This window comes from Balaenoptera physalus (assembly GCF_965194825.1).
Source record: "Balaenoptera physalus genome assembly, contig: HAP1_SCAFFOLD_690, whole genome shotgun sequence".
Classification (NCBI taxonomy): Eukaryota; Metazoa; Chordata; class Mammalia; order Artiodactyla; family Balaenopteridae; genus Balaenoptera; species Balaenoptera physalus.
In genome coordinates this window covers 150762-163098 of record NW_028126069.1, presented here as the reverse complement: position 1 = coordinate 163098, position 12337 = coordinate 150762, and the positions used below count along the sequence as shown (strand labels likewise).

General features: G+C 38.2%; 1 protein-coding gene and 1 pseudogene across 5 annotated transcripts in view; one reads left to right on the top strand and one right to left on the bottom strand.

Annotated features, from left to right (window-relative positions):
* The window catches only part of LOC309653615 (ELKS/Rab6-interacting/CAST family member 1-like), a 159305-nt pseudogene that overhangs the window by 3157 nt on the left and 143811 nt on the right, over positions 1 to 12337 (bottom strand). Inside the window, exons 12-13 of the transcript XR_014268826.1 lie at positions 4968 to 5101; positions 3886 to 4193 (exon numbers count right to left, since the gene is read on the bottom strand). The product of XR_014268826.1 is annotated as an ELKS/Rab6-interacting/CAST family member 1-like (transcript). The remainder of the gene's footprint in view (positions 1 to 3885; positions 4194 to 4967; positions 5102 to 12337) is intronic.
* Positions 1 to 12337, top strand: part of LOC309653614 (ELKS/Rab6-interacting/CAST family member 1-like) — a 119660-nt gene that overhangs the window by 13153 nt on the left and 94170 nt on the right. The window lies entirely within an intron of this gene.

Sequence of the window (12337 nt, the reverse complement as noted above, 5' to 3'; positions counted from 1 at the left end):
TGAGATCAGGCAAAGTAATAAATTTACTTCAAATGTGTGTGATAGCTAAACATCAGTTAGGACTGATGGGCAATATTTCTTCTTCCAGCAACATAACAGTTTTTAAAGACTAAGCCATTGAACGTGGAGTTACTGAACATGGGACTCAGTTCACTGGGATCCCTTCTCAGAAAAATAAAGGAAAACTTGAATTGGATATGTGTGGCTTATTCAAGTAGTAACTGATCAGCTACATCTTGGTGAACTTAATTTGTCACAATCGTTTGGTATTTTATTAACTCTCTTCCCCTTCTTCCCCTGACTCTCATGAGAATGGATTAGGAGTATCTTAAAACATACTAAGTCGTCTTCCATCCCTGTTAATCTAACCACAAAAGCACACTTTCCTTATCCAGCGTAACTTACTGTCTTTTAGAGTAGCTGTGGTTTTAATTCTCTACAGAATTCAAACCAGCAAGAGAAACATTTTCAAGGAGCCACCACATTGTACAGCTTTAGAAAGAAGACTTTAGAATTAAGGGCAAATATATCATTTTATGGCTAAAGCACCTGAGGCGTAAAGTAGGAAGGTAACCATCGAGGTCAGGGAAAGGGGTTGAAGATCAGGTTTCAGGCTGAGAAAGAGTCTACAGGGACTCAATCTGAGCAGTTCAAAAACTGAAAGGAGACCACGAATGTTCTGGGAAGGCTGGCATCTGGCCTCAAGTGTGGGATTTCAGACAGGGAGTGGGCCCGGGGGGGGGGGAACTGAGCTTCTGCAGTAGGCAGAGAAGTCCCCCTCATCTCCAGAAAGTGCCACTGACATCAGGGAGTTGAGGGGAAAGAGCAATGAATTCCAGTCCACCTGAGAAAGCAGGCCAATCTGATTAACTCTGAATTTAGGCTTATTTCAGGTACTTCTTGAGAAAGAACTTGGACAAGCGCAAGTCCCGTGCAGCCTCTTTAAATCCATGCCCGGTATTTTCTGGTGGAGCTGCTTAAACCCTCCAAGTGACTCCAGTGTTTTAATTTCCCTCTCTATTTAATTCCGACAGTTCTATGATTGATTATTTAATGGGCAAATAAGTAGGGTCACAAAAGAGTGTGAATGTATTTTACAGGATGAGGATGGGCGGAGTGGAGCAGTCTGGAATAGGACACCAATAAAAAGGGATCTGGGTAAATAAGAACGTCTATTAGAAAGGGAGAGGAATTCGCAAGGAAATTAGGGCCTGACACCACGCCCTTCTCTCTGCATGTGTAGAAGCTAGTTTCTAATTTTCTTTTCATAGGAGATGTCCCTGTGATGAATTGTCTTTTACCTCCACACTGTTTATCACATGGACATATGGTGAAGTTTGCGTGAGAGAAAGCAAGTATTAGAATTTGTCTGGCGAGCAACTATAAACACTTCCTGGAACAATCTAGGGTAGAAGAAAAAGGAAAGGAAAGTGGAAACAAAGGAGAAAGACAGCTAATGATGCTGGAGTCTCTCGCTGGGATTTGTGGTATCGCTTTTTGAAACTAAGTACAGAAAGTCAGAACCTGACTGATTGTTTCTTGATCACGGTTTGTTTTCATTTTTGTTTTTATCTTGCTGTCTCATCAGTTATTCCAGCCAGTGCTATGTCATTTTCAGTTTCAGTAAGCATGCCTGTCTTGTTTCCATTCGCATTATTCATGCAAATGTTGATTGAACTGATGACCCCGAGTTATCAAGGAAATATTAGATACACCACTGGATACATTTCTTAATTTTAGAAAAAAATTACCGAGTGAAGGTTAAAATAACTCCTCTTAAATTTGTCATTTAAAAAAAACTTCTCCTAACATACAATACCTCATTGCCTAATAATGCCAGATAAATGAAGAATTCCTATGTATTCATGAATGCAGGCTAGTCTGTATATTTTTTGGCAGGTATGACCGTTACCGAGGGTAACGGCCTAGTTTGCTGGCCGTGTCCTGTCTCCTAGAAAGTGGTAGTTTCTGTTGTCTTTCAGTTGGTCCATTGGATATCAGAGGTGAATTTATAAAACTATACTTCCCTTTACACTTACTTTGTTTTGTTTTGTTTTACTTGAAGTATAGTTGATTGACAATGTTGTGTTTCAGGTGTACAGCCAAGTGATTCAGATATATATATTTCTTTTTCAGATCCTTTTCCATTATAGGTTATTACAAGGTACTGAATATAGTTGCCTGCGCTATACAGTAGGACCTCGTAGTTTTATCTATTTTATATATAGTATACACTTACTTTGTGTGATCCTGGCTGGTCAGACCACATGATTACTTTCACTTCTGATATAATTTTTCAGGTCCAACCTCAAATCTTTGATAAGAAGTTATTTTAAAATAAGTTTATTAGCATGTGTGTGCTCTAAATCCAACAGTAGTTATTAGAGATATGGTTTTGCACTAGGTATTCCTCTCTTTTTTGTTCTTGGCCAACCAATCGAAAATTAGCTTTTATTTTCTGGTTGGTTTGCTAGATGTTTATGACTATAATAAAAGTCTTAAATTTTGTCTCATATCTTAAAACACAATCTGAATTAGCAATGGATATTGTGCTCTACATAGGGGCTGTGATATAAGTATAGTTTCCAACTTCAAAAACATATAACCTAGAAGGGAACACACACAGACACATATGCAGCAATTATGGCAACTGCATTTGTTTACGAAGTGAAATAGTACTGAGATGGCTAAAGTGCTAGCAAGCCTTGAACAGCCAAATTAGCTTCAGAAATAGATGTGCAGTTCTTTAAAAATATTTTTAACATTTGTCCAGCTACATGTAGAATATAACTTAGCATAAAAACGGTATGGGTTTTATTTTAAGTAATTCAGCATTTTGACATCCTCATAATGAAATTAAATCCAGGAGGAGGTTTCTCTCCATGATCTCTTGAAATGGTCCTTGATCATCCACAATATTTCCCATCATCACAAAGGTGGTACCAAGGGCAGGAAACTCCAACATTATTAAAGTTTCATAAAGCAAAGTCAATTTTAAGAATAGAATGACCCCAAAGTGATAAAGGTCTTGACAGATAATTTCAGGGGAAGCATAAATTATTTTCTGTTTGTCAGAGGGCAAAAATATTTAGGCTGAGTTAATGAATGGTAGAGTTTTTGAGTGGAGAGTGTCCTTAAAATATTATGTAGATCTGTACTGTCAACAGATGCTAGCCACGTGGCATTATTTATATTTAAACAAATTTAAAAATAAGATTAAAAATTCAGTTCCTCAGTTGCATTTGCCATATTTCAAAGATGTTTATTAGCTCCATGTAGCTATTGAGTACTGCATTGCATGGTACAGATATAGAATGTTTTCATTATCACTGAAAAGTCTATTGGGCAATACTAAAATTATACCCAGATATTCACAGAGAAGGCAACCAAGTCTCAAGGAAATAATGTAACTTCCCCAAGGTCACACAGCTATGTTTTGAAAGAAAAACAAAATGACACAAAGGAAATAGTAACAGAGGCATTAAAGAAACCCAGGAAGTTTCTGGAGCAGTCAAAGTAGGGTTTAAAAGTGCATACTTAACTGTTGGCAGGGTTGAAGCTCTTGATGGTTGGTAAGATCTACCTGCCTGAATTTGGACATGAGCATTTTATGCAATGAATTAAAAGCAAAAAATCATTTCAGCGAATGGCTGCCAGCTCCATATTTTTAGCCACTGCTGTGCTTCCAGATTATGTTTATCACTTTCATGTACAGGGCACCACTGTGAAATGTGATGGTTTATCTGACCCCCGAGAAATCAAGAAATCTTGTGGGGGTTATGGCTATATTTGAAAAGGTTGATTTTTAAATGCATCATGCAGACTGGCCCTGTTTTAAAAGGGATTCCTGCCATCAAATAATCAAAATGTAAACTCTCTTCTCACCTTGCAAAAGTCAAAGATACTCCCTGCATTTTTTTTATTTCGTTGAAATCCAAATATTATTTTTCCATTCTCTAACTTGTTTTCCTCACAGTGTGCTCAACTATTGCCAAGGAAGGAAGGGTTAGATGTATCGATCAAAGTTTGCTAAAGGCCCCCTAGGTAATTGAACCCTCAGGAGAAACAATCGTCATGTCTTCTTTTTCTGTTGTTTCAATATCTTCGTAAAGAGTCATTTCAATATGTTTGGTTCTGTAGCAGAGGTTCTGTGAAGTGCTTCTGTTCCTCAGAGGTGCAGAAAGCCTGCGAGTCTGTGGGTAAAGGTGGGTAAGGAGAGAGAGGGAAGGAGGCTAGAGAGAGGCTCAGTGCTGAGATAAGGACAGTGTTCTAAAGCCTCCTGGGGGTGAGGCTGGGGTGCACAAACACCCACGACTAATCCAGACAGAAGCTGAATAATCAAGGGGACGAGCAAGCACTGTGAAGTCATGTGGTCACCTCTCCCTCTAGAAATACACATTGCCCTCAGTAAGCCTCCTCCCGCCCCAGAAGAGCATTAGGAAGGTCTGGAGAGGGGGAGTATTGGCAGAAATGGAAAAAGCAGGTTGAAGGAATTAGCCTGGAGCAGAGAGACCAAGAAACGCAAGCCAGTAGATGGAAGGCAGACTTTTCATGGAAGTCTCCAAGCCCAAGTCAAGTTCTGGGACCACCAAGTACAAGTCAAAGAGTGCTCATTTAACCCCTTTGGGCCCCCACGCGCGTGGAGGAAGACTGGACAGAGAGGGAGAAGGGGCCATTGAAGGTACAGTATTTACTATGGGATTTAACTCCTGAAAGGCCTCCCAGTAGCTTCAGATCTGCTCAAGAATCCTTCATGTCCTGCTGGTTCGCAGTGAGTGGCTCACAGCTTCAAGGCCTCCTCTGCCAGATGGAGAACTATTTCAAGCATCCTGCCTCTATTTTGTACTGTAGCAATGCAGACAGGAAACCTGACCCCATTTTCAGGTTCTAAAGAGAAATTCTAAGTACCTGAAAGACTGAGGAACATGGTGGCTTTTATTTAAGATGTGGAGAGAGAGAGCACATACCTGGACTTGGGCCTGGAGCAGCACCAAGGGTTCCCTTTATTTTCTCTCCCGTCTGTGTTTCTCCTTTTCCCTCCGCTGGATTAGCCACGGGGACCCCAAGTTCTTCATTCTGCGGTCCTGGTACCACGATCCTCCTGGGAATTATAAAGTTATTCACCTTCTACATCGAGCACTTCTTATTTTTTCCCCGGCAACGTAAGTCATCCTTAAGAGGAGTCAGGGTGCTAGCTCTTAAATATATTTTAGTTATCCCTTTGTACATTAAATGCTCTTTCTTGGAGACTGCTCCTGACATGGTGTTCACCGTGCTCTCAGCTGGCCTCCTGAAGTTCTGCCCTGCCTTCCCCACCAGGTACAGTTCAGGAGCTGCCTACCTCAGGGTGATAGGTTATCTTTTACATTTAGAGAATATAATTTGAATACATAAACTTCTCTGACCACAGCTTTATTTGCGACCCACAGGTTTTGTTATGGCATATTTTCATTATCATTCAATTAATAAAATTCTAATTCCCATTGCAACTTTATCTTTGACCTACATAATGATCAGAAGTATGTTTTTAATATCCAACTATTTGGTAAAATATTGGTTATATATTTTTTAATTTCTTGCTTATTCGGAGTCTTGTTTTATAACCAGCATATAGTCAGTTTTATAAATGTGCCATGTGCACCTAAAAATTTCTGCGTAATATATATATTCCATCATTGTTGGTGCAGGGTTTTATTTAGGCCAGAGTTTTTAATGATGGTATTCAGATCTTCTATCATCTGCTGATTTGTTGTTGTGGTTCTATGTTACTGATCTAGGTAATTTAGATTTTTCTATTTCGACTTAGTTTTTTGGAATTTCCCTTCATATACTGCATTGAAGTTTAGATATATAATATATTCCTTGTAAAGTAACAGTGGGTTTTATTATCCTGCCTTATCGCCAGTGATAATTTTTGCTTTCAAATCTGTGTTAACATTAAAAAATCTTCAATTGTATTTATTGTTATGACATAATTTTTGAATCCTTTAATCTACAGTCTGACTCTTGTCTCTTGTAAGTGGCATAGAATTAGGTTTTTTGTTTGTTCCAATAATCCTTGTCCTTTAATTTGAGTATTTACAGTTATTTTCTTATAGACCGTTTACTCCTTGTTTACTATTTGTCCCACCTTGTTATGTTCCTTTTGCTCTTCTTTCTTCCTTTTAGATTTCTTCAAATTCCATTTTCCCTTGTATTATAGCTTGTTATTTTTACATAAGTAGCAGTTACACATGTACCATGACTTATTAGCTTTTTTACTGCTTCTCAAGCAATGCTGAGATCTTAAATTTCTTTGACTACTTTTTTCCTCTTCCGTTTGTTTTTAATGCATTCTAATTTTTGATATATTTTATTATTACTTTCGTGCAGTTAGATTTTATTTAGGTTTATCCACTTATTTATCCTTTCTGTTATACATAATTCTTTATAAAGTCCTTATTTTCATCTGTGATAACCTTCCTTCTGCCTGCGGGTCTCCCTTTATAATTTAATTCAGTCGGTTCTGATGAGAACATATTTTCTAAATTTTGTCTGCAAATTTCCTTATTTCATCTTTTCCTTCCAAACAACATTTTCTCTGCCTCTAGAATTCCCAATGGGCAGCTCTTTTCTTTAGCACTTAAAAATGTTATTCCATTATTTTCTAGTATCCAATCAGTTTCGTTGAGAAGTAAGCTGTAATCTTAATCCTGTTGTTCCTTTGAAAGGAATCTCTTTTTCCTGGGGCTGCTTTTAAGATGTCATGTTTTTCTTTGTTATTCATGAATTGTACTGTGGTGATCTTAGGTGTGGTTTTCTTTGTATTTATTCTTGTTGCATTTTTTCTAGTGCTTATTGAATGTATGGCTCCATATATTCTTTTTAGTTTTAGAGAACTCTCAGCTGTTATTTCTGAAATATTGTTTTCATCCCAATCTCTCTCTCCTTTTTTCTTTGGACTCCAGTTTACACATATGATAAAAATGTTTCCTGTGGCCCGTATGTCTCAAATGCGCTTTTGTGTACTTTTTATTCTTTTCGTTTCCCATGCTTTAGTCTTAATATTTTTACTACTCTATCTTCCAGTTCACTTACCTCTCTTTACCTGTGTCCAATCCACTACCCGAGTTTTAAATTTCGTATAATTTTTATTTCTATCAGTTCAACTTCAATCAGTTTCTAGTTTCTGGTTGTCAAGTTAAATTCTCCACCTTGTCATCTATTTTCTTGAACTTGATAACATTTACCAAAATATGTATGAACTTTAATGTTTAGGTCATCTATGATTCTGATTCTGTTTTGTTTTTTATTCATTTAATTCTCCTTTTCTTGGTAGTCTTGGTGGTTCTTCAGTGAATGAATACCAGACTTGGGATATGACAAGTTGTAGAGAATCTGAATGACATTACAGTTGCCCTTTGAACAACCTGGGTTTGAACTGCACAGATCCACTTATACATGGATTTTTTTCCCATAAGTAATACAGTACTACATGATCTGTGGTTGATTGAATCCTCAGATTCAGAACCACAGATAAGAAGGGCCGACCATAAAGTTATATGTGGATTTTTGACTGCACAGGGAGTCAGCGTCTCTAACCCCAACATTGTTCAAGGGGTCAACTGTATTTTCTTGAGGAGAGAATTTCCTATTTTTAGGTAGGGAGCAGAGGGGAAGATCACCTCAGTCACTGGACCAACTTCATACTCATTTTCCTTCTTTATCAGGTTCAATGTAGATGTTGCATCAACCTTCCTAACACACAGACACACACACCCACACACACACATATGTAGAGACTTTAAATGTCCTACTTCATATCATTAGTTTTCCATTGGGCCAGAAATCTTTCCTAGGTTCTGAACCCCCGTTTTGTCTCTTCAGCATTATGAGCCAACTAAGTCTTTGCTTTGACTTCAGCTTTCGTTTGACTTCTTAGCATCTTGCCTCGTCTACCTATTTATACATGGAAAATACTGCAAGGGAACACTGTTGCTGAATCCAGCTCAGTTCTCTGAATCTTTACTCTCTCTGTGATTTTGGTCCTTAAAATTCTAGCTGCCTTGTTATTTCTCAATTCCAGCTCTGGTTTCCTTACTCCTATGACATTGTCCTAAGATCTACTGGCTTTTCTACCTCTTAGAGGAGTCACATTTGGTTTCTCAGACTTTTGCTCTTCATCGGTAGTTTCTAAATGACTGGGCTAGAAAAGCATGTGCAGAATATTGTTCTCACTTCAGTGAGTTTCTTTCTCTATTTTACTCTTCTAGGTCATGGCTACCTCAGTAGCTTTCTAACGCTCACAGTCAAATGTTGCTTATGATTTATCTGGCCTTTCTAGTATGTTTTCCTAAGGTAAACTGATATAGTTGGAAACAGAAGTTCGTACCCACCATTTAAAAAATTCTGTTTTGTCTTTCTATGAATTCTCTTCTTGTCCCATCTTCTGTCACTTTTTCCCACGAAAAATTCCCATTCTCACAGATAGATTATTTTAAGATTAAAAATTATTATCAAGGGCTTCCCTGGTGGCGCAGTGGTTGAGAATCTGCCTGCCAATGCAGGGGACACGGGTTCGAGCCCTGGTCTGGGAAGATCCCACATGCCACGGAGCAACTAGGCCCGTGAGCCACAACTACTGAGCCTGCGCTCCGCAACAAGAGAGGCCGCGATAGTGAGAGGCCCGTGCACCGCGATGAAGAGTGGTCCCCACTTGCCGCAACTAGAGAAAACCCTCGCACAGAAACGAAGACCCAACACAGCCAAAAATAAATAAATAAATAAATAAATAAATAAAAATTAAAGAAAAAATTATTATTAAGCTAATATGTTAATTTTGAAAGGAATTAATTTTGCTTTGAACAAGAACACAGATTGGTGAATGGAATATGGAAGATTCCTTAAGACCTTTTTCATCTCTAAGAGTAGTATCCAACCATAATAAGTTTGTCAACTGTGGAAGAAAGCAGTCTTTATAACATCAACATTATTCAATAATCTCAAAAACTGCTTCACTTTCCTGCTCATGCCACCAATTTCCAAATGTTCAATGGGAGCAGAGAATCATGGGATGGGACATGGAGAAATGGCCTGTCATAGTAACTATAAACATTGGAAGAATGAAATTATATATAAAGAGGGTTTTCTATGAATATATTTGAAATGTTTGTTCCTAAAGAACTTGTAGAATAAGACTCAGAAGTTTACACAGAAACACCTCTTGATAAGTATGAAACTCAGTAAAATTTATCTCATAATAGTTTTTTCTTTTGTGTTATGTGATTGTCAGAGTGACACAAAACAATTTTTATCTGGACTTCACAGATCTTCTTATTTTTACTATGGGATCAGTGACCCTACATGTTTGAAAAGTGGCAAAATAGTTAAAATTGGAACATTTCCCCCAAATCCAGGGCCTATGACTTACATTTCTGTAGAAGGCAATATTATATTTCTGTCTAGTTCTGGGGTAAACATTTTCATACCTGCCAATCCAATTTGACTAATGTATTGTTTTTACAGTGCATTAATGGAAATTAAATGGTAAATTCAGTCAAACAGCCATTTCATACATCAGAAAGGAAAATCAGTCAACACAACTGTCTGACCGAAATGAATGAAGAAAACAATTCAAGGCAAACAACTGTCCCAGTAGACTTGTATAAATACAGTAGTGGTGTCATGTGCAGAATTAATCTTTCCTCACCCTTCACTGGAGAACACTCTGCCAGCCAATTCAGTCACTCAAATGATACTGAATTATAATATTCCAGTTTCATTTACTCTCAGTTACTGGTGACTGCCCTTCCTTCTCCTTCATCTGTCCATCAGTGGAGAATGTCAGAGCAGGAGAATAGTAATATTGGCATATTGTCATGTACTGTCTTGAATTCCACAGCTTCAAAATTCTTAGGCTAACTCAATGATCTTAAAAGAGTCTGGTGCAGAAAGGATATGTGAATTAAATGGCAGACCACCGGCTGACCCTTCCAGCACTAACGTCCCTTATTCCTGGTTCTAATATATCACAGAATACTCAAGAGGCAGTTTTTGAGTGGTCAGCAGAAATATGGCTCCAAAGCAGGCACATGGAAAAGAAATGTTGTCATCTGTGATCCACTTTAAAGTTGACTTGTCTTTTACTCATAAACCAGATTCAGTGTGAATTCTCTTCTGCTGAATGTTAGAGAATCTGTTGGAGGAGTGTGGCCAATTCTTTTGAATTTTTTTTACTCTCTAACATTTTTTTAAACATCTTTATTGGAGTATAATTGCTTTACAGTGGTGACTTGGTTTCTGCTTTATAACAAAGTGAATCAGCTATACATATACATATATCCCCGTATCTCCTCCCTCTTGCATCTCCCTCCCACCCTCCCTACCCCACCCCTCTAGGTGGTCACAAAGCACCGAGCTGATCTCCCTGTGCTATGTGGCTGCTTCCCACTAGTATCTGTTTTATATTTGGTAGTGTATATATGTCCAAGCCACTCTGTCACTTCATCCTAGCTTACCCTTCCACCTCCCCATCTCCTCAAGTCCATTCTCTACATCTGCATCTTTATTCCTGTCCTGCCCCTAGGTTCTTCAGAACAATTTTTTTTTTTTTTTTAGGTTCCATATATATGGGTTAGCATACGGTATTTGTTTTTCTCTTTCTGACTTACTTCACTCTGTATGACAGACTCTAGGTCCATCCACCTCACTGCAAGTAACTCAATTTCATTTCTTTTTATGGCTGAGGAATATTCCATTGTATATATGTGCCACATCTTCTTTATCATTCATCTGTCGATGGACACTTAGGTTGCTTCCATGTCCTGGCGATTGTAAATAGTGCTGCAATGAACATGGTGGTACATGTCTCTTTTCGAATTATGGTTTTTTTTAGGGTATATGCCCAGTAGTGGGATTGCTGGGTCGTACGGTAGTTCTATTTTTCGTTTTTTAAGGAACCTCCATACTGTACTCCATAGTGGCTGTATCAGTGTACATTCCCACCAACAGTGCAAGAGAGTTCCCTTTTCTCCACACCCACTCCAGCATTTATTGTTTATAGATTTTTTTGATGATGGCCATTCTGACTGGTCACACAAAGAACTTTGGCATGGTGTTCATCATCTAGCTAATCCTAACATGCAGACATTTATGAGAGTAAAGTCAGGTCTTTGCCAGAGTGGGTTGCTTATTTGGGCAACTGGGTCAAATCAAGAAGGGCAAATGTAGGCTGCCAGAGTAAATAAGGAGAGGAAAACCAAAAAGAACGAGACCTATCATTCATCAGTGATTTCCCCCCCAATATTCTTAGCCTCCACCTATCTCCATCTTACTGGTAACACAGGAACTAGACTGAACAATCAGGTAAAAGGTCTCTACAGAAACTGAGTTAATATAGAAAATAAAAAAATAAAACATAAAATTGTAAATTTTCTTCCTAGGGATAATTGAGATGATAGTTCAGTAATAACGTAAGATCAGGTGAAGTCTAAAGAAATTTTAGAAAACCTGGATAAAGTAAGAAAACATCTGTTCGCCGGCATCCGAATGTTCGAGAGACACCGAGACGTGTGGGCCAAGTTCTGGAGAGAAGGGAAACACAGACGCAAGCTTGACATTTGGTGCAGCTTTTCTCCTTGGGGCATTTGCTGATTCAACTCATACAGCCTAGGAACTGAAAAGCCAAGGAGTTCAAAAGACTCTAACCACAGAAGCCAAACGGCAAGAGCTCAAGCTAAAAGCAACAACTAATGGAATGACAGGCTACACGTATCCTTAGTCTCACAGGGCTGGGGGAACCATTACATTTAAAGCCTAACAAATACAAGGGTAGTTGGGAATAGGGAGAATCCAAACTTTCACATGGTAATCCCAAAGGGCAACACCCGTAGAGGAAGGACAAGACAGAAATAGAGCAACCTTCACACAGACTGAAAAACAGCTTTGAATGAGCTCAAACTGAGAATGGACTAAGGTTTCCAGTCCCTATAGGAACTGTCTGCCATGGGCAAAAGGAAATCTTTTCAAGAGAACGATAACAGCATCCAGAATGTGGAGGTATCTTAATAGTTTCCTAAAATAAGTTAAGCCCAATTTTAATATAAAAAAATAATTGGACATACCAGGAAAAAGACAAAATGATTAAAAGCTCAAAAAAAAAAAGGACAATGTAAATAGACACAGGAGGACAAGAGTTAGTAGGCGGTTAAAAAACAAAACAAAACAACTATGATTAAACAAAGAAAATAGACACATGGCAAATAAGCATATGAAAAGATGCTACACATTCCATGTCATCAGGGAATTTTCAATTAGAACAATAGTGAGATACCACTACACACCTATTCAAATGGCTAAA